Here is a 23,075-nt window from a genome sequence, read left to right as displayed (position 1 = left end):
AGGATCAGTGTTTCCACAACTCATGGATAAGATATGGCATGTCAGGGCCACTCCCAGGGTTAGACAAACGGACACACAATGTCCAGAGTGTCACAAACCATGCTCAGTACATCTTTCCCATAAAACAGCTAAAGACACAAAGTATAAATAAATGCTCTAAATACAATATAAGATGCTTTAAAGAATATCCAAGCCAGGCTCCGGTAGCTCATGCTTATAATCTAGCTATATAGGAGGCTGAGATCTAAGAATTGAAGTTCAAAGCCAATGAAGGCAGAAAAGTCCATGAGAATCTTATCTCCAATGAAGTACCAAAAGGCCAGAAGTGGAGCTGTGGCTCAAGTGGTAGAGTGCCAGCCTTAAAAAAAGTTAAGGGACAGTGCCCAGGCCCTGAGTTCAAACCTCAATGCTTGCACACGCACACACACTCAGACACACAAAATTCATAGGAAAACAGTATAGATTGGGCGAAGTCCAGACCATGTATGGATCATATTACATTTATTGGTGGAGATGGCTTGAGTAAAGAACAATCATTCGAGTTGGAAAGGATACCACAAAATTCAGACAATCTTGAAAAGGAAGCTGTAAAAGAATAGTTGCTTTTGGGTTTTTGGTTTTGGTTATGGTTTTTCACACGATCAAATCTTCAAGGTCAGATGGTTTAATAAGAATGAAAGGAACACAGACACACATTCCGTCTCTGCCCAGCCCTCTTCTAGAAAATCCAGATCCAGCTTTGACTTGGGTGAAAAACAGCATTCTGTTTTGAGGACAATGCTCTATATACACAAAATGACTGTATATTTGCCTTAGTAGCCCCAGAGATCTCAGATAAAGAAGCTTGCACATTCCAATATTCCTTAGTAAGCATCAGAATTATTCAGCGTGATCATGGAGATCGAGGATGGAAACATGTTGTCCAGATTTTTAAAGGGAAGCAACTGTTAACTAAAGATTACAGAATTCCAGAGGGATTAGTGAACATAAGAGTTTATAAACACAGACCAGGCAACAGGGCATCATTGAGTGTGTGCTTTTGTGTATTTGCTTAAAGATTCCTTGTTCATAAAATGCCCACTGGCCCCATCTTTCTCTTCTATTAAATCCATATTTTGAAGTTCTTGTTGCTATCACAAAATGACGAAGACTAGGTAAGTGCTTAAATCAACTTAAACATATCTATATCCTCAAACATTATCATTTCCCCTTCCTCCTCTTCTTCCTCTTCTTCCTTCATTTTTTCTTCTTCTTCCTTCTCTTCCTCCTCCTCCTCTTCTTCTTTCTTCTCCTCCTTCATTTTTTGGGTGGTGGACCCCACCCCTTAATACCGCTAGATTGAGAATTAAAATTCAACTTGGATCTTAGGGGCAAGGCAAACATTCAAACCATCTCCCCTTTCTCCAAATGCTACCTTTCCCATGAAGCCATACCTACTCATCCCAACAGATCATCTCATTGTCAGCTAAAGGCCTACCCCCTGCATGTATTCTCATAAACTGTGCTGTGTCCATAGTTTCACATGGAATGATGTTTATAGGAATTGCCTTGTAGTATATAGAGATCGGCCATAAAGTTCCAATGTTTATTAAGGACCTAGTCTAAGCTTCATGGAACTTTGTTCTATCACACATAATTTGTATCTCTCCACTGGAGTTCCAAAGAGTAGGGATGCTATCTTTGTTATCCTCTCCTCAGTACGTGGCATAGTACCCTGCTGTTGGAAACCCCAGAGTCCTGTGGGGATTGTGACTGGCTGCAGAAGATCTGACCGTACAATGGAAGAAAAACACTGTCTGAATGATTGTTTTTACTCTGGTGTCTAAAACACACAGGGTTATGAATGTTTGACCTTTTGTATTAATTCCTGTCAAAAGACATCACCTGGAGTTGGGAAGGCGGCTCAGTGGTAGAGTGCTTACCTTGCATGCATGAGGCCCTGGGTTCAATTTCTCAGTACCACATAAGCAGAAAAACCCGGAAGTGGTGCTGTGGCTCAAGTGGTAGAGAGCTAACTTTGAGCTGAAGAGCTAAGGGACAGCGCCCAGGCCCAGAGTTCAGGCCTCACGACTGAGAAAAAAAAAAAATGGTATCACCCTTGCATGTACTTATCTTAGTGGAAGTTCTTGGATCCCTTACCAAAATGTGCTAAAGAACTTCTTGACTTTTTGTCATTCCCCTCGGAATGTGTCCTTTTGCCTGTTTTCCTGTAACTCCTTAAAGTTTTCGTTGTGCTAATTTGAACCGATAGTATCAGAGGTTGAAAGAAAGTTTGAGCTTAATTGTGAAGCACTGTGTTTCATAGTTAAACTCCTTTCTTGCCCCATGGTGGTAATTTGAATATTAATTATTTAATAAACAATATTCTGAGATATATCACTGCATGGGCATGTCTTCATCTGTTTCCCCGGAATCTGCTGGTCAAAACCAGGACTCTGCGCAGAAGACATTCAGTAGTGGGCTGTGTCAGGAACTATATTAGACTTTCACCATTTCTAGCTCATTTGATTATTAACAACACTGGAAGCTTGGGCTGGAGGTACAGTAGTGCACAAAACAATCTTTGTCCTCTTGTTTTACAGATGAGGAAACCAAGGCTCACTGTGGTTGTGACTTCCTTAGGAATCATACTGTTTGTGAGTAGTAGGTTCACCATTCAAATCTAGCTGTTGTTGGTTTCAAATGCAAGACAGAAGGAAAAGGATTGCTCAGTTTCTTACATTCAAATTAAAGATGCAACCTACTTATTTAACTAAATTTCCCTATTAGTCTTACTGATCTTCCCTGCCTGCAGGCTTGTCTTCTTTCCAATAGAATATAGTATATATAGTGATATATATACATATATATGCATATATCTATCCATATCAATCTTGACATGTTCTAATTTTTATTACAAATATTCAATCATTAGGTTTAAGTTTGTCTTTGTGAAAGATCACTATCTTGGCTGTTCTGTTGCTGCTGCTATAATAACACATTATTTTTCCCTTCTTAGGTCAGAAGTCTGATAGGAGTCAGTGATTTATTATGCTACAGTCCTTAGAGTGGAAATCTGCCACAAGCTCAAGGCTCAAGTCAAGGTGTCCACAGGGTCTCTCTCTCCTTTTCAGAAGCTCTAGGATAGAATATGTTTCCAAGTCTTCTACAGACTCCAGAGATCAATTATACCTGGTGGCTCAATTCTTTGTCTGAAAGCTGGCCACAGCTGGTGAGTCCTCTCCGGGCATCTCTCTTGCCCTTTTCATTGTCCTCCCACCACACAGAAAAGCTTTTCTGCTTCTAAAGACTCCTGTGACTCATTTGGACCCCTGCTGACAGCCCAGGGCATTTCCCCATTTCTAGGTTCCACCTTTCACTATATCTGCAAAAGGCCTTTTGCCAGGTAAAGTCCTGGATGCACGTGCTCCGAGATCCAAAGCTAGATGGATATGAAGAGCCACTCTTTTCTCCTTCTACATTTGAGTTTAAATATCAAGCAAGCTCAGCATCAACACAAACCATTAGCGATTCATTTTCCACCGTCTTACTTTCTGAGATGCTTCTGGCTATGAACATTAATGAAAGGTTTCCAACCTTCCCTCAATGTGAAGAGATAAGGTGTAATGTGCCTCCCATGTGTTTTACCAGTGCCAAATCTGAGGAGTCTAGAGTCATAAAAAATTTCCAACATTTATCAGAAGCTTGCTCTGTGCCAAGCACACTTTCAGATGCTTCTGATGGTTTGATTTTTAATCTTTAACACTGAAAAGAAACCCAACAACTCTATATGATAGATAATAACATCCTCACCACTTCCCCAATGAATAAACTTCAGCACTGTGTAAACTTAAGTTAAATGAGGTTTCAGGTGTTGCTTAAAAACAATGATTTTAGATGGCTTTGGGCACAATAGTTTTGGTAACATACAAGCACAAATGAAAACACATATGCATATTTTGTGTAGCACTGTACAAAATAGATTCATTCACTTTCAGAGTTAAGAAACAATAGAGTAGAATCTACACTTCCTATTTCCCTTTCCATTTCTTTGAATTTAAAGAAATACTTCTGTGTGTGTGTGTGTGTGTGTGTGTGTGTGTGTTGGGGGGACTTTAACCCAGTATTATAAAGTATGTCCTCTTGTTCAGTTGTCATCTTGTTTCTGACATTTTATTCTAGGATATCTGTTCATGACATTAGGTATAGTCTTTGTTCATTAATATGCAGTTATTTGTTATTAAAATAAAGACCAGATTTAGGAATTCAGCAAAATTAGGTGCACACTTGTAATCCCAGTACTTAGGAGGCAAAGGCCGAAGAATCAAGAGTTCAAAACCAGCCTGGGCTACGTAAAAAGACCCTGTCCCCAAAAATATAAAAAAAAGAAAGAAAGAAGGAAGGAAGGGAGGAAAGAAAAAAGAGAAGGGAAAGGAAGGGAGAAGAAGAAAAAAAAAAATCAAAGGCCAGTCCTCAGGAATGCAACATTGCACTATCTGCTTTAAGACTGAGTTACCAGAGAGCAATTAACTATCAGGTTTCCTTAAAGCTGAGCGTTAAAGAGTTTATTCTCTTTCAATCTCACTTGTAATTTATGAGATTATCCACGGCAAAGCTTTAGATTTAGAAGCTACCTTGAAAAACCCATTTTGCAGGGTGGTTTACTTTCAATGTGATGGACATTTTAAATTTCCAACTCTTTTTTTTCAAAGTTATCCTCCTACAAAATAAAATCAAAGCATACCATTGTATCTTCCCAGTGATTTATGAGCCCAGCGTTTGACAGCTCATTATGCTGGTGAGGCAATCTTGTATATGATTAGTCAGTAGGAGAAATGGTGCAATGTCTATTGAGGGAAATACCATAATATTTTTCTTAATTAAAAATTAATTTACCCTCTAACCCAGGAGTCCCATCCCTACCCCCGCCCCAGGAATTTATCTTCTAAATAGCCATATAGAAGTTAAGTAGGACAAAATGATACCTGCATAGACTTAGGCATTTGCAAAATGTTCTGTAATTGCAAAATGTTAGGTTAAACAATTCAGTTGTCCTTGATTAGAAGATTAGCTCAGTAAACTGTGGTTACACCCCACAATTGAGTAATATGAAGCTAAAGGGAAAAAGAGAGGGGGTGGGGAAAGAGGAGGGAAGAAGAGCTTTCTGTGCAGATGGGTGGCTAGCTGTGGAACACTAAGGTATGTTATGTGAAGGAGTTATGTTTGCGCATCAAAAAATAACAAGCTAAGTTAAAACCCTGAAGACTATGCTTTAGCATTATTCTTACCACTTAAAATGATTGAAACCTTTTTTATCCTTTCCCTTAGAAGTCTGTATTTTTCTTAACAATAGTTAAAGTCATTATCATGACATACCATGGTACACTGCTAAGGGAATACATCACCTGTTGAATGTTTTAATAATATTTTAAAGTTGCAATTACTCCTTGAAACATGGAGGGCCAGTTCAGTATAACTAATCTGTATGCACCCCAGGAAGAAAATGTAATCTGTCCCCAAATCCTTGTGTTCATTTGTTTTATAAATTCAGATGATTACTATTTTAGATTTTTTAAAAAGATACTCCAGGGCTGGGAAGGTGGCTCAGTGGTAGAGTGCTTGCCTTGAGCTGAAGAGCTGAGGGATAGCGCCCAGGCCCAGAGTTCAGGCCCCATAACTGGACTCCTCCCCCCCAAAAACAAAACAAAAAAAAAAAGATAGTCCAAATCTAAAGAAAAGAAACTGAAGCCCAAAATGTTAAATTGCTTATCACAATCCCATAACCATAACTAATGATCTCAGTATGTATTTCTCTATTATTATTATTTTTGTCTAGGGCTTGAACTCAGGACCTGGGTGCTGTCCCCACTAATAAGTTAATGCTCTACTACAAAAGCCACAGTTCCACATCTAGGTTTGCTGTGCTTAATTAGAGGTAAGAGTCTCAGATAATTTCCTGCTCAGGTTGGCTTGAGCCTCTAGCACTAACCTTGTGTTTTTATTTTTTGTTTTTATTTATTTATTTTTTCCAGGGCTGAGGACCGAACCCAGGGCCTTGCATGCGCCGGGTGGGCGCCCTTCCACTGGGCTAAACTCCCAGCCCCTAATCTTGTGTTTTTAATGCCTTCATTTTGCCAATTCTATTTCTACCCCTTTTGTTGCTTCTCAACTGGCTATTAAGAAAGAGCAATGCCATTTCTCTGCTCTGAAAGCTTTGATCTTGTTCCTATATCGATGATAAATGTGTATCATATTATTTATAAATTCTTCTTTATGCAACATTGAAGAATCATTGCCATGATTCATATTCCAATGTAAAACTTGGTTGTTTGATGAGGCGCAACATTTTAAAAGAAAATCATGCCAGATTTCCATGTGTTCTACAATAGAGGCAGCAAGCCACTCTGGTACAGATGAGATGAGGTAAGAGGGAATCGCTTGGCAAATTCTGTGCTTTCCGTCCCCTAGTTGGAATGCAAAGACAGTTGCTTTGTAATTGATGACACTTCAAGATTGCAATATCAAATACAGCTTAGCCTTAACATAAAAAATGTGTACCATGAAAGCATAATCTGGAACTGTGATATCCAGAATCATTTTGATTTCAGGATATAATGACCAGCAATAGCCTGGGGGATATGATCTATTACCCTGCCTGTAACTATGAGGTGAGTTAGGAAAGGAACTAAGTAGATATCTAAGCAATCAATACTAGCAAAATTCTCCAGCTCCAAGAAGATTGCAGTTGGCAAAGCACCAGATTATATTGCCTAAGAAGTCAAAGAGTAAGGTCCTCAAGCTCAGTATCGCATGAAGATAAAAGGAGGAAGTTCCAGATGTGGAAAACATCTGAAAAAAAAAAATGATAGATCATACCTAGATGGTGCTATGGCCCTACCAGGTTCAAAGTTCAGAAAGTAAATCAGAAAAGGAAAGGAGTGATGAGCTCATGGCTTAGGCTATCTATGGTCACTGATCTTAAATCAGAAGATCGTTGCTGTCAGCTCTAAAGATTTTCTTCCTTTCATGTGTTTTGGTGAGATGGCCAAGGTGTGCCCTTATAGCCAAAGGAGGCTGACTCTCACAAGCGTTCCATAATATGGAACAAGAAACCAAGTCCCAGAAGGTAGAGGGCAGTAGCTGGAGCGTGAACAGGAAAAATCTCTATTTCCCAAGAGCCTAAAGTTACAAATGGCCAATTGCCCAAACAAGGTATGAAAAGGGGGGGGTGCGGGGAAAGGAGATGGGAAAGTCTGGGTTGTTCACAAAATTAACATTTCCATCCCCTTCCATCTTTCACTGTCTACTGAGTCATTTCCATCAATGTACTCACATGAAAATGGTCCATTTTCAAGGAGCCAATTCCAGAGTTTTCATTTCTGGCAGTTATAGAGAAAAGGGCGTTGGCCTAATTTGCCCCTTTGCCATCACTACACATCTGGACCCAAAGAAAAGTAATTCTTTCCAGGCATTGAGCAACCACAGATGAAATTGTGGCTCCAGAGAAAAGATGCATTGATATATTGACATATGTCTTTGGATGTGGGTGAACCTCACATGCTTGTAATAATATCCATTTGGTCATGATATACTATCCTCTTATTCTATTCCTGGATTTTACTTGCCAGTATTTGAAAAAGAATTTCTCAAATATATTTATATTTATATAATGTATACATTACATGTTCTAGTTATATATTTATATTTTATATGTATGTATTTAGAGAGAGAAAAGATACTTTACATTTTTGTCAGGTATGGTGTTAGACTTACAACATCATAAACTGCCTGAGGCAGTGTTCACTCCTCTGTTTCTTGACAAGGCTGGTGTAATATTCATGTTATTTCTTCTTTAATGTTTAATTAACCAGTGAAATCATATGGGCCTGGAGTTTTCTTTGTGGAAAGGGTTTTTTATAACAATTTATATACATCAATATATATGTATTCATACTTTCAATTGCTTCTTCAATTGAAACTTGTATGTTTGGGGACTTGTATGTTTGTATCCATGTTATTAAAGTTAACTGGTTCACACCTGTCTATAATATTCCACTATCCTTTGTTTGTAGAACCTATAGCAATATTCTCTTATTCCTGACACCGGTAATGCAGCCCATCATAAAATAAGTAAAATACCTACATGATCTCCAGTATCGTTCTCTAATTTAAAAAGAACCAGGGATCCTTGAAGAAATGCCTGCCCTGAGGAGTAGGGAGGGAATACACAAAAGATAAATAACTTGTAGTACCTGAAATTGAGCAAGTTCTAACACACACACACACACACACACATACACACACACACACAATGATGTAAATGTGTCACAGGAGCCAACCAAGAAAGTTACCAATGGGGAAATCAACAATTTCCTGAACTCTCCTCCCCTTTCCTCTATTCTCCTCACTCCTCTCCTCTCCTCCTCCTCTTGTTCTTCTTCACATCTCCTTTTTTTCTCCTCTCCTCTTTTCTCTTCACTAGAACAATTTCAACAGTAAAATAAACAATGGATTTTAACCTAAAGCATAAAATAGATATCCATACTGGTCAAAATAAGTAATTAAACATAGAGTAGAAACTAGACAAATCTCACCTGTGGAGAATTCCAAGTCATTTTATAAAGATACTTTGCCCTCAAGAGAAGAGGCTCAATTCTCACCTCTCAGAGACATCTGTTCATAATGGGTTTGTTCCCAAGAGTACAGGTGAGAAGGGGACACAAAGGACATAGCTTTACAGGAGAGTCCTGAGAAATACAACCTCAGTCAAGGAACCTACTCCAGCACCAATAGTGAGATCCTGTTGATATGTATACCATGAATATGATGTGAGAGGAATGACATATCAATTCTGTAATCTTCTTCCTAAGTCTCCTAACCCCAGACTGACTACATTAGCTCCCTTTCTATTGCTGTAACAACGTACCTGAAGCTGGGTTCTTACAAGGAAGTGTTTATTTAGCTGATACTTTGGGTGGCTGGGAGCTGAAGGTCAGGTAATGGTATCCACCTGGCCTCTAATGAGGGTTTCATGGTGGATGACATAACAATACCAGAGGCAGGTAGTGGAAGAGATCCCAGTCAGACAGGAAATCAGAGGGCCTTGGGGCCCAGACTTATCCTTCCTCAACGGCTGATTCAGGAGCTAACTCACTGTGAGAGTCCAGCATTGACCCTTTCCTTCCATTGCATTCCCAATAACCTCATAACCTCCCACTTGGTCCCCACTCTTAGAGATTCCTCTGCCTCACATCACCACCATGCTGAGACCAGGTGGCCATTGCACAAATCTTTAGGGTGCATACTCAAAACACACCCCAAGTACAGCACTAATCATGAAAATCACCACAGTGGAACCTCAGTTGAGAAACCTTCTGTAGGTTAGTACTCTTAAAGCTGTCAAGTTCATCAAACAACAAAGAAACTCTGGGCTGTGTGCTGGTGGTTCATGCCTATACTCCTAGCTTCTGAGGAGGCTGAGATAGGAGAATTCTGATTCAAAGCCAGACAAGGTAGGAAAGTCGGTGAGACTCTTATCTCCAATCAACCAGCAACATCCTGGATGTGGAGATACAGCTCAAGTGGTAGCACAAACCTGGAATAGAAAAGGTAAAGAAGAGTTCAAGGTCCTGAGTAACAGTCCAGTACCCCTCCCCACCACACACACAAAACTGAGTACTTGAAAAGATGATCAATAGTAGTATTCATCAGGGAATTCAAAACTACAATGATATACTACACAACACTGGCTAAAATTAAAGACTGATAAGGCAATATTCCATTTCTCTTAAAACACTTACTTTAAAGATACATAGTATCAATTTGAATATATTCTTAATATACACATTTATATACCCAATGGAAATGAAATGCAATCCTCACAGTTTTGTACATGGTTCTTCTTAATGTCCATATAGGAATACCTTTGTCCAAACTATAGAATACAAGTCAGCAATAAAAAAAAGGAACGAAAGACTAACAAATATGGCCAGAATGAATATGAAAACCATTATGCCAAGCAAAAGAAGCTAGAGAGTAGAAAAAAATGCATGCTGCACAATTCCAATATGCTAAGTCTAGAGCTAAAAGAAGCAAAATCTAACTTGTGGTTATCTGGAATTATGAGTGATGAAATAATGACAGAAAAATAGTAAGAGAGTACTCTAGAAAAGGAAATGTTCTGTGTAGAGACTAGAGTAGTGGTCACTAGGGTATACATTTGTTAAAACTTATATATGAGACCAGGCACTGGTGGCTCATGCTTGTAATCCTAGCTACTCCAGAGGCTGAGATCTGAGGATCACAGTTCAAAGCCAGCGCAAGCAGGAGGGTTCCTGAGACTCTTATCTCCAATTAACCCCCAGAAAACCGGAAGTGGCACTATAGCTCAAAGTGATAGAGTGCTAGCATTGAGCAAAAAAGCTTAGGGATAGTGCACAGGCTGTAAGTTCAAGCCCCACAACTGACAGAAAAAAAAAAAACCAAAAACTTGTATGAGTACACTTAAACTGTGAGCATTTAATCTATGTGAATTAAACATCAATGAACTTGGCATTTGCTTATTCATTTTGTGTGGGTTGTAGGGCTTGAACTCAGTACCTCACATTCCCACTTGGCTTTTTTTGCTTATAGGTGGTGCTCAACTACTTGAGCCACAGCTCCACTTCTGGCATTTTTGGTAGTTAATTGGAGATAAGGATCTCATGGTCTTTTCTGCCCAGGCTGGCTTTGAACCAGGAAACTCAGATCTCAGCCTCCTAAGTGATTAGGATTGCAGTCATCAGCTACCAGTACCTGGTAAAGTTGGCTTTCAACACACACACACACACACACACACACACACACACACACACACACACACACACACACACACACTTTCTTGATATTACAAAGCCCTCCAACTATTGTTCCATTTTCTGTCCTTCTTTATGGAAAAAGTCAAGGGTTATATTAACTCTGTCTTCCCTTTCTCTCCTCCCATTACACCTTTAAGCCATTCCTTTGAGACTTGCACGTCATTCTTCACTGAAATCAGCCAGTTAAGGTCAGTGATGACTCCCCCGCAGCTAAATGTCACGGTCAGTTTCCCATCTTTGTCTCACATCAGCAGAGCATTTGTCATGTCACATACAAACATCACACTCCTTACCTTGTGTTCACAGACTGCACTTCCGGTTCTTCTGCTCCTTTCATCCGCCTGTCTTCCCATCCCCAGCTCTGACCACTGGAATGTCCCCGGGGACCCATCCTAACTTTCTGTTTATTCCTTATTCCTATTGAGGAATCTCAGACTGGTTTCTGGCTATAAAACACACCTAAGGATTTGTATGTTATGAAAGCATAAATTTGTATCACTAGCTCAGGACTCTGTCTACCGCATCTGATTTTCCCACTACCCATTCAACAACTGTACACCTGGATACCTAACCAGGCACTTCAAATTAACATATGCAAATGAACAGAAGGACTCATTTCTTCATTATCTTTTACCATAGTTGTTTCTACTTCAATTAATGGCTCTATCTTCTGGGTCTTACTTTGTTTCTTTGATGGCGTTGTTATTGTTGTTGCTGTTATTGTTGTTGTCTTGGTGTCAGATATTGAACCCAAGGCCTCACCCATCCATTCCCCTTCTAAGCTTCCCCTCCCCCCACAAAAAAAAAATCTAGCAGTCATGCTTGAGAACTCTTTTCCTATGGTCTCCTATCTAATGAACCCCTCAGCAAGCCCTGTCAGTTTTATTTTGGGGATAGCTCCACCTGATATTCATAGACAGGCCTCACTCCCCCACTTTCTTTGGGTACCTTTTCAAATGTCATGTCATTCATGAATTGCTTGCAAAGCATAAAAAAAGCAACTAATGACCCCTCCCTGCTTTCCTGTTCTCATAACACCTAACCAGCCTTCTCACATACTGAGGCTTTGCTTATCTGATTTATGTTCTCATAGCAACCTTGCCCTTCCTCCCCGCCCCCCCCGCCCCGCCCCCAGATATTTGCTCCAGGAGAGTAGCTGCGTTAATAAACTCACAATTCCTAAATTAGCCCATAGGAGGTAGATGCTCAGCCAATACCAGTTTGCTATGAATAATGAATGAATGGAGGAAAATCATCCCTGGACTTGAGAGTCAAAGCAAAGGGAAACCATTAGAAATAGAATTCATTCCAAGTATTTGGGATTTGTACATTCCCTTGTGGACCACATTTCTATGACCATGGAACCGGATTTGGGAAGCTGTGTAAATGATGTGTTCACCAACACCCAAGCGCCAGGTCAGTCCAGGTGTTCCTATGAAAGGTAACAAATACCCCATGGGGAAGCATTTTCTTTTTTTCTTTGCACATTGAAAACAGCCATTTAAGGATCAGTGACATGAACGGAAGGGCATAGCTTCTGAAAGGCCCTACTAGCAGGAGTAAATACTGTTAAGGAACTCTAGAATTGTTCTTCAAGAAAGAAAATGTGGCTGGGTGCCGGTGGCTCATGCCTGTCATCCTAGCTACTCAGGAGGCTGAGATCTGAGGATTACAGTTCAAAGCCAGCCCACGCAGGAAACTCTGTGAGATTCTTATCTCTAATAAACCACTAGAAAACTGGAAGTGTGCTATGGCTCAAGCAGTAGAGTGCTCGCCTTGAGCTGAAGAGTGCATATCTCTGCCCCCTCTCCCTCTCCCTCCCACCCCTGCCCCACGGCTAGGTGCACAGTAATGCAAAGATATACCAGGGGGAAGACTGCAGCCCAGGCTGGCCCAGGGCACAAAGTGACACATGACTATACTAACCCATGTAAAAGTGGGACTGGAGTGATAGAGCCCTTGACCAGCAAGTGTAATTGCTCTGAGTTTGAACCTCCCCCTCCTCATACAACCCCCCCCAAAGAAAGAGAGAAAGAGAGAGAGGGAGAGGGAGGGAGAAAGAAGAAAGATCCAAAGTACCTCAGTTGCCTATCCCACCATATGAGAACAGAACAAGAAGTCATCTATTAAAAAAAAAAAAAAAGTGACCTTTTCCAAATACCAAATTTGTTGATATCTTATCTTGGACATGCCAGCACCTATAGCTGTGGGAAAGAAATAAAACTCTATTGCTTATAAGCCAACTAGTTCATGGTATTCTGTAATAGCAGCCTGAACAGATTGAGACAATAATTTTAAGGAAAAACGTATTAGTAAGCCATGAAATTGAGGTGGCACTGGCTAGTGTGGTCCACTAGATGGAGCCAAAGTAGAGAGAAAAATTGCCACTGGACGATGGCAAATTTACACAACTAGGAATGAATGCTACACAGGATGGATTCTAAATCCTGAGAGTCCGGTAAGCAGCCTGCCAGAGACCTTCCCAGCTGATTTGAATAAGGAGAGGAGAATTAGCCTGAAGTGAACTAATAAAGCAAACAACAGGGTGAAGCAATGTACAACCGAAAGAACACAAAACTGGATCTTGATCTGAAGTCAAAGGATTTGTTTTTGCTGATGTATAAAACTTTGAACCTTAGAAAATAAATCAGAGGATGGACACTGGTAATCCCAGCTTCTCAAGAGGCCATAAATAGGAGGATCGTGGTCTAAGACCCTCCCCAGGGACAAGACCTACCTGAAGGAAAAAAAAAGAATGAACGATAAATAGGGTTTGGGGAACCCCTCTGTACAGTATGTTCACAATAAAAATAAAAAAAATAGGGTTTGGGGAGATGGCTCAAGTAACAGACTATTTGCCTAGCAAGTTTAAGATCATGAGTTCCAGCCCAACTACCACCAAAGAAAAACAAAAAGAAAGGAAGAAAAGAACATGGGTTGAAGATGGATTTGTGATACTCTCTGGATTAGAAATAAAAGACTAATTAACTGAAGTTGTAAGGATGTGTGATTTTATGGCAGATATTTGAAGGAGAGAAAAAAATGTTTAAAAGAATACTGATTGCCAGTGGCTCACACCTGCAATCCTAGCTACTCAGGAGGCTGAGATCTGAGGATTGCTGTTTGAGGCCGGTGAGAACAGAGAAATCCTTGAGACTCTTATCTCTAATTAACCTGGGGTGGGGAGGGGAACCAGAACTGAAAGTGTGGCTCAAGCAGTAGAGCACTGGCCTTAAGCGGGGAGGGGGGGAGATGCGGAGAGAATGCCCATTAATGTCACCAGATAACTGTGACTTATTAATAATCAGATACATGGGAGTACTTAAATTCTGTGGCTCATTTAATCATTGTGACACTAATAACATTTTCTTGAATTAATCTGTTGGATCACAGGTCCTAGATGTATCTTCTGCTCTGCTACTTCAAAAGGTCCTCACACACATCTTGATCAGAGCAAATGTCAGACACAGAAATTAATGGTTTGCCCATCCACCAATAAAAACTGGTCATGTCTAGGCTGGGAAGGTGGCTCAGTGGTAGAGCACTTGCCTTGCATGCCTGAGGCCCTGGGTTCGATTCCTCAGCATCCCATAAGCAGAAAAAAACTGGAAGTGGCACTGTGGCTCAAGTGGTAGAGTGCTAGCCTTGAGCTGAAGAGCTGAGGGACAGCGCCCAGGCCCAGAGTTCAGCCCCCACGACCAACAAAAACAAACAAACAAAAAACAATGGTCATGTCTTAAGTACCCTCACTCCTTTGTGGTAAGCTCTTGAAGCCACCCAGTCTCATTTGTGCCCTTTACTTTTCAAGTAGGCTTTGGGAGTTGGACTAAGGGAACTTTTCCCGAGCTTTGAAGCATGGAGTGTGATGGAAGGGCACAGAGAAGCCCAGGGAAGCTGAGGTCACCGTCCCCTCTCTGTCACCCTGGATCTGGGAGAGTGAGGAAGAGACAGACCTAGAGACTTCAAAAGTGGCTGAGCAGCATGAGGACTTCCCTGACTTTGCAGTGAATGAAACCAGCACCTTTAGTGCATTCAGGCTACTATAATAAAAATACCTTAGGTTGGGTGCTTTATAAATAATTACAGCTTTATGTCTCATAGTCTTGGAAGTTAGAATCTCAGATCAGGGCACCAGCACGCTTGGCATCCTCATATATGGCATCTTTTTCTTTCTTATGTTTTCTTTTTATTTTTCTGTGTCAGTCCTGGAGCACTGTTTGGGTACTGTCACTGAGCTTTTTGGCTCAAAGCTAGTGTTCCACTATACTTAAGACCCAGCTCCACTTCTGGCATGCGTGTGTGTGTGTGTGTGTGTGTGTGTGTGTGTGTGTGTGTGTAATTAAGAGTCTCACTGACTTTCCTATCTGGGCTGGCTTTGAACCACGATCCTCAGATTTCAGCCTCCTGAGCAGCTAGGATTCCAGGCATGAGCCACCAGTGCCTGGGTAGGAAAGACTCAGATTCAGTGAGTGGAGAGAGGAACTAACATTCAGACCCTCACATTAGGAAAGATTCAAATTCAGTGAATGGAGAGAGGAACCAACATTCAGACCCTCACATTACTAGTCTAGCAGGTTGTCAGTCATTCTGCACAATACTCCATAGATGCAGGTGTGGAGGAGGGTGGAAGGCTGCAGGGAGGCAGGGTTTGGAGGCTTCACCTAAGTGGGTAAAAAGTACCACTGAGATGGGCTATTCATGAGTAGGATCTCTTCCAGGAGGTGATGATAATGATTGATCATTGAATTTAGGCTGACTGAATGAGGAAGCAGATACGGGTGCAAAAATCTGTCACAGGCTAGCCGCTTCTCAGTGGCCAGGGCTATAGAAGGACATGGGTCATAAGTAGACACGATGGAACCTTGCACTGCTGGCCTCAGATGCAAAGTAGAACTCAATCTCTTTCTGAGCCAGTGACCCAATTTCCTCTGCCTTAAACAGCTCTTGGCACGGGTGGCATCCCCTTTCTGCAGAGAACACTGAAGCCTCCCCTGACCTCCCCTGCTGGTATTTCGTGTGTCTGAAGTGCCAGGCACCAGACTGGGATTTCTGTATACATTTTCTCACTCACCTCTCATAAGAGCAACGTTTATTATGAAAACCAACTAAATCTGAAGGAAGTTAAAAAAAAATGTGTCCAAGGTTGCCTAGCCAAACCAGGACCTGAAATGTGGTCTTTCTGATTCTAAGAACCTTCCTCTCACCTTAGCAACTTTCAGAAATGAGTGTCTTGTGGACCAATCAAGTGTGCGTTGTGCTAAGGTATTTACAAAGGAGCAAGCCAAAGAGGGAGAAAGAGATGTAAGAAAATTGATGGCAGCCCTAATTTCTGTTATTGTTGGTTATTTATTCCTATGGACTCAGGCACTCCAGATAATTCAAAATCAAGTGTGGTGTTTGCTGTTAGCTCCAAATGTTAAAACAGGAAAAAGATGTAAGACCTTTCTTTAAGATCCAGTACTCCTCTGCAGACCTTCTTCTCTTATTTGTCCACAACCTCTTTTCCACTCACTGACTCCTTTCTTAGTTCTTCTTTATTGTTCTGTGACAAGAAGAAAGAGCTGGTGCTGCACAAATAGAGGAGAGTAAGACTTTAACAAAGGATGCTAAGCCAGCACTAGTGGCTTACACCTGTCATTCTAGCTACTCAGGAGGCTGAGATCTGAGGATCACGGTTCAAAGCCAGCCCCAGCAGGAAAGGCCATGAGACTCTTATCTCCAATAAACCACCAGAAAACTGGAAGTGGCACTGTGGCTCAAGTTGTAGAGTGCTTGCCTTGAGCCGAAGATCAGAGGGACAGCTCCTAAGCCCAGAGTTCAAGTCCCACAACCAACAAAAAAAAAAAAAAAGGATGCTAGGAAGTATGAAAGTAATTAAAGCCAGACACTGCTGGCTCATGTCTGTAATCCTCAGGAGTCTGAGATCTGAGGATTGCAGTAAAGTCAGGTTGGACAGAAAAGTCTATGAGACTTACCTTCAATTAACCAGCAAAATGCCAGAAGTCGAGGTATGGCTTAAGTGGTAGAGCATCAGTTTTAAGTAAAAAAGCAAAGCAAGAGTATGAGGCCCTGAATTCAAGTCTCAGTACTGGCAGAGGAGGAGGAGGAGGAAGAGGATGAAGAGGAGGATGTCTGAGCTATATGTATTTATGTGTGGCTGGCAGGTGGGAAGTTGGGGTGGAAGAAAACAAAACCAAAATGTCAATGATCCATATATAAAAGAAATAGATTATGTTATGAAATTGAACATCAGTTTGTTACGTCAGTGCTTGAGGATAAAATATGACTCAAATTTCATCATTCTTGGGATGGGGACATAGTAGAGTAAGGCCTAAGTTCAATCTCCAGTTCAACAAAATAAAGGGGTTTTTAAAAAGCTGCATTTCTTCTTTTAATGATATAATCATCTTGATTAAGACTAAACCTAAGCTAGGCCAAAATACCAATCCTGGGAAAGTTGAAGTGTGAAGCGTGAGGATCCCGTAAGCCCACAAGTTTGGGGCCAGCATGGGCAACAGAGCAAGATAATATAAAAAAAAATTAAAAAATTTTTTTTTCTGGCCCTGGGGCTTGAACTCAAGGCATAGAAGGCACTGTCTCTGAGCCTCTTTGTGCTCAAGGCTAGCACTCTACCACTTGAGCCACACACCACTTCTGGCCTTTTCTGAATAGTTTACTGGAGATAAGAGTCGCACAGACTTTTCTCTGCTCTAGATGGCTTCAAATTATGATCCTCAGAGCTCAGCCTCCTGAATATCTAGGATTAAAGGCATGAGCCACCAGTGCCCCCCCCAATAACATTTTTTAAGACTAAAACTAACAAGAAAATAGAAATAAGAAATAAGAGATCCAGCCTGAAGCCTCAAGTTTTCAGAAATATTATTATTCTATTTGTATGTCTTAGCACTGAAACAGTAATGATGGCAGACACAGAAGCTCAAGAAACTGTATTGTAATACATTAAAACAAGTTCGGGGCTGGGAAGGTGGCTCAGTGGTAGAGCGCTTGCCTTGCATGCATGAGGCCCTAGGTTCGATTCCTCAGCACCACATAAGCAAAAGAAAAAAAAAAGCCAGAAGTGACGCTGTGGCTCAAGTGGTAGAGCGCTAGCCTTGAGCTGAAGAGCTGAGGGACAGCACCCAGGCCCAGAGTTCAGGCCCCACAACCGGACCCAAAAATAAATAAATAAAACAAGTTCGTCAACCTACTCTAAATAGTTCTTAAATAAGATGGAAAAAAAAATCCTTATTCACTGCATAGATAGAAACTCTCATGAAAGCAATGAGCTATTGGCTCTGGGAATGCCACAAATGAGGAAAACCTGAACACTGCATATTCTTTAAGCTCAGTCTGAGGAGCAGCTAGGCCTGTGGGCCCTGGGGAAGTATGAGTAAGGCCATCACGGACTTTCTTCTTACCACCCACTGCTGCATGTGTCACAGTGACGGCCCGAGTGTGTCACGTTGCTCCCTGTAAGGCAGGGAAAGGCCAGAAAGTGTATAAAGGTGATCATTTCCTAACCACACAGTCCACCCACTGTTGCTTGTCTGTAGAAATAATGTCAAGTGCTTGGAATGTGTCAGCCTGGTGCCTGGAGCTGGGGTGTTGTCAGCCATCAGTAGTTTTCATTCTTTTTGTATCCAGGGCATGTCACTCATCAGACTTCAAAATGAGCCAAAGCAACTCCTCAAACTTAAATCTATTTTCTTTTTTTGTTGTTGTTTACATAAAACAAATCTTATATTTAGTGCAGAAAAAGCAATTTTTTTTCATTTTCACTGCTTAAACACTAGTCATCTTTCTTTCATCTTGGTGAAGAGGAGGCCAGATATTTACTGGATGGGTGTTTAGGGTAAGAAGGATGCTCTGTTTCACAATCAGTTCCAACTGGATCAAAGATTCAAAATGTACATCAAGGAACCTCAAACATGGACAGTAAGTAGGGCAGAGTGGTCCAGCACATTTATCTTCTTTACATGTGATTAGACTGTCAAAAAAAAAAGGGTTTCCTGTATCTACATCTGAATCCCCAGCTCTTGTGTTTATTTGACAAGGAATACCTTGCAGATGTGATGAAGTTAAGGATCTTGAGGTAAAAAGGCTATGGTAGATCACCTGGGTGAAGTCAAGGTGCAATCACAGCATCCTTCCTTATAGGAGGGAGGCACAAGGAGAGTTGACCCAGGACACGAGGAGGAAGTATTGTGACCATGGAGGCAAAAACTGAATTGATGTGGCCACAGACGAAGGAATGTTAGCAGACACCAGAAGCTGGGTTGAGTAAGGGATTTTCCTCTAGAGCTTCAGAAGACTCATGGCTTTGCCAATACTTTGATTTAGTGCTAGCAAAACTGATGTGAAAGTCCTAGCTTTTAGAACTGTGATGAAATAGTTTTCTGTGGTTTTAAGTCACTAATTTTGTGACATTTTGTCACAATAGCCCCAGAGAACCTCTCTTCCCCAGATGATCCATGTTCTACCAAGCAATAACTGAAGGCAGGAAGAAGGTATAAAATTATAAAGAGAAGAGCATTTTGACAAATCTTTATTTTATCAAAGGATTATATATTTGGAAGAAGGAGAACAAATGGATGAGAAGTAACTTACCTGCCACAGTAGGGATAATGTTGAGAAAGGAATGCAAAGATCTGAGTCTCCTGAAAAGCCAAACACGTCTCCAAGCAGATAAGGAATGAGACCATGAGGTGGAAACTAGACCTTGAATTCAATCTGCAGTACTGCCAAAACCAAAACCAAAAATGTGTACTAGGAACTGCATGATCAATGTATTAAAGTGAGTAATTTTAAAGGAGAAAAAAGTAAACTTTGGTAAAGATTTGTTAAAAAGCACAGGATAAGCTCTCTTCATACTTCAGCTTATTAATGTCATTTCAGTGTTTTCAGCATCCTTCCTTTAGGTGGCAGCAAGTGCATAATATATACATATACATATATATATATATATATATATATATATATATATATGTAATCTTCAGTTAACTGACCTTTAGCATCAGATCAACAATAACCTGTGGATGCCTCAATTTTCCTTTCATAAGGAAAACATTCTTTTAAAAAACAGTATACATTTACAAAACATCTGGCCCAGAAATGTTCCCCAGAATTATTTCACAAAAAAATAGCTATTCTACAAAAAGCAGCAACAAGAAAAATAAATTAAAACTTCAAGGGATTATAAAGTAGACCAGGCAAACATTTAACAAATTGTTGGTTAACTAGGGTAATGGAACAATGAACAGGTGAATTTGTACTGTTCTTTGTGCGCCACCAAATTTACTACAATATTTTTTTTTTTTTGTCGTGGGTTGAACTCTGGGCCTGGATGCTGTCCCTCAGCTATTCAGCTCAAAGTGAGTGCTCTACCACTTGAGCCACAGCACCACTTCCAGTTTTCTGGTGGTTTATTGGAGATAAGAGTCTCACAGACTTTCCTGCCAAGGCTGGCTTTGAACCATGATCCTCAGATCTCAGCCTCCTGAGTAGCTAGGATTATAGGCATGAGCCACCCTGGCAGATATGAGCTTTTTAAACACCAGTCCTGATCTTTGTCATTGATAATTTCTTAGGCCTGAGGAAATTGAAAATGATATGGATATAAGTGATATCTGGATGAAATTGAAAATTATATGGAGATAAGTGTTTCTATTATCATCAGGTCCTACGGGGTAAAATAATGACAAGAACATAAGTTTTTTAAAAATTGAGGTTAAAAACATTTAGTAAAGATTAAGGTACACTGCCTGACTATCAAGCTTGCAGTCTTGAATTCAAAACACCACACAAAAAAAAAAAAAAGGAAAGAGAAGGAAGAGAAGAGAAGAAAGAAGAATTTGAAACATTTGCTCATGCGAACAGGAGAATCCAGATTTGACCTTAAGAGTTACTTCTTTGAATACAATGCTCATATCAGAGATTGAGTTCTATATTTTTACAATAAAAAAATCTTATGGCTCCTTTTGTCTTCAGTTAAGCAGTTCGTGAAGGCATTTCTAAGGGTAGAAATCTGAAGAAAGAGAATCTAAATGACTAATGGCCCAGGGATTTCACTGAGTGGCAGAGGAGGAGTAGAAAATGTGCAGATCATGATCAAGACTCTGGGTTTAATTCCTAGTACTAAAATAAATAAATAAATAATAAACACAAGACATTCTTGTGGCTATAAAATCTGTAAGTTGAGCAATACTCCTTACAAAACAATGCTTCAATCAAAACATACACAAAGAAATCTTCATATGTAACTCAAGAATTGAGCTGGGCGCCAGTGGCTCATGCCTATAATCCTAGCTACTCAGGAGGTTGAGATCTGAGGATAACAGTTCAAAGACAGCCCACGCAGGAAAGTTTGTGAGACTCTTATCTCCAATAAACCAGTAAGAAAACCGGAAGTGTTTCTGTGGCTTACGTGGTAGAGCTCTTGCCTTGAGCTGAAGAGTTAAGGAACAGTGCCCAGGCCCAGAGTTCAAGTACCATGACCAAAAAAAAAAAAAGATGTACTCACACACAAATCTCAAGATAAAGGGATTGAGAAAACACTAACAACAATAAACTATCCTTCCTATTCAGGAAGATTATTCTATAATTTGTGTGTGTGTGTGTGTGTGTGTGTGTGGTGTGTGTGTGTGTGTGTGTGTGTGTGTGTGTGTGTGTGGAAGATTATTCTATAATTTGTGTGTGTGTGTGTGTGTGTGGTGTGTGTGTGTGTGTGTGTGTGTGTGTGTGTGTGTGTGTGTGCTGGTCCTGAGGCTTTAACTCAGGGTCTGGGTGCTCATCCTGAGCTTTTTCTTGCTCCAGGCTAGCGCTCTACTATTTGAGCCACAGCTTTACTTCTGGCATTTTGGCAGTTAATTGGAGACTTCAGAGTGTCCTGGACTTTCCTGCAATCTTCAGATCTCAGCTTCCTAAGTAGCTAGGATTACCTGCATGAGCCACTGGCACCTAGCTTGCGAAATTATTTTTAAATATCACTTTAAATGTCTTCATTTTCAGATTTTATGATAGCAATTCCTGATATTATTTAATATTTTTAAACAATCATGAACTGGGCAAAACATCAGAACCAACTAGGAAAGCCAGAGAGGTTATTACTAATTTGCATGAATCCATCTTGTCTCAAAAGGATTTGACTGTATGCATTATTATGACTTTTCAAATGCACACGTGCACATGCAAATGCACACACAGAGACACACAGAGTAGTGGTGAGCTTGAGCATTTCCCTTTCCATCTTCCAAGTCTGATCCATGTAACCAAACAGTTTTTTGTATACAGGTCCTAAGCTTCAATCTAGGGCTTGGTCATGGTCCCTGAGCATTTTTGCCCAATTAGATAGATCTGGAGTCACAGCTCCATTTCCAGCTCTTGAGGAAGTTAATTGGAGATAAAAATCTCATGGACTTTCCTACCAAGGCTGGCTTTGAACCTTGATCCTCAGATCTCAAACCCCTTGAGTAGCTAGGATTACAGGTGGGAGCCATAGGCACCCAGACAGAAAAGTCTTTAAAAAAATAATTAGATAATAACAGCAATGAGAAAAGAAAGAAAGAAAGAGAAAGGAAGAAAGAAAGAAAGAAAGAAAGAAAGAAAGAAAGAAAGAAAGAAAGAAAGAAAGAAAGAAAGAAAGAAAGAAAGAAAGAAAGAAAGAAAGGAAGAAAGGAAGGAAGGAAGGAAGGAAGGAAGGAAGGAAGGAGGAAGAGAGGGGAAGGAAGAAAGGGAGAGAAGGAAGACAGGAAAGAAAGAGAAAGAAAAGAAAGGAAGAAAGGAATGAAAGAAAGGAAGAAAGGAAAAAGAAAGGTAAGAGAGAAAGAAAGAAAGAGAAAGAAAGAAAGAAAGAGGAAGGAAGGAAAGAAGGAGGGAGGGAGGGAGAGAGGGAGGGAAGGAAGGATGGAAGGAAGGAAGGAAGGAAGGAAAGAAGGAAGGAAGGAAGGAAAAAAAGAATGATTTCTGCAATATACAAAGCAGATAGATGGATGAATGGACTGATGGATGGATGGATGGACAAACAGACAGATGGACGGATGGATGAGCAAGAACAGGAGTAACTACAGGTCTGGATCTAAGAAAAGAGCATGCATCTTCTCTTGGGAACCCAGGAAGTCTCCACACCCATCAACATGCAATCATACACTGTGGGGCAATTAACCGTGGCCTCATTACTCAGCTGCATTCAGTGCCTTGGGACAGCTGGGCCCCTTTCATATGACCTGAGTAAACAGAGCTTGG

The sequence above is a fragment of the Dipodomys spectabilis genome, unplaced genomic scaffold, assembly GCF_019054845.1.
Source record: "Dipodomys spectabilis isolate Male_0828 unplaced genomic scaffold, ASM1905484v1 ptg000076l, whole genome shotgun sequence".
Taxonomy (NCBI): Eukaryota; Metazoa; Chordata; class Mammalia; order Rodentia; family Heteromyidae; genus Dipodomys; species Dipodomys spectabilis.
This window is presented reverse-complemented; position numbering follows the sequence as displayed.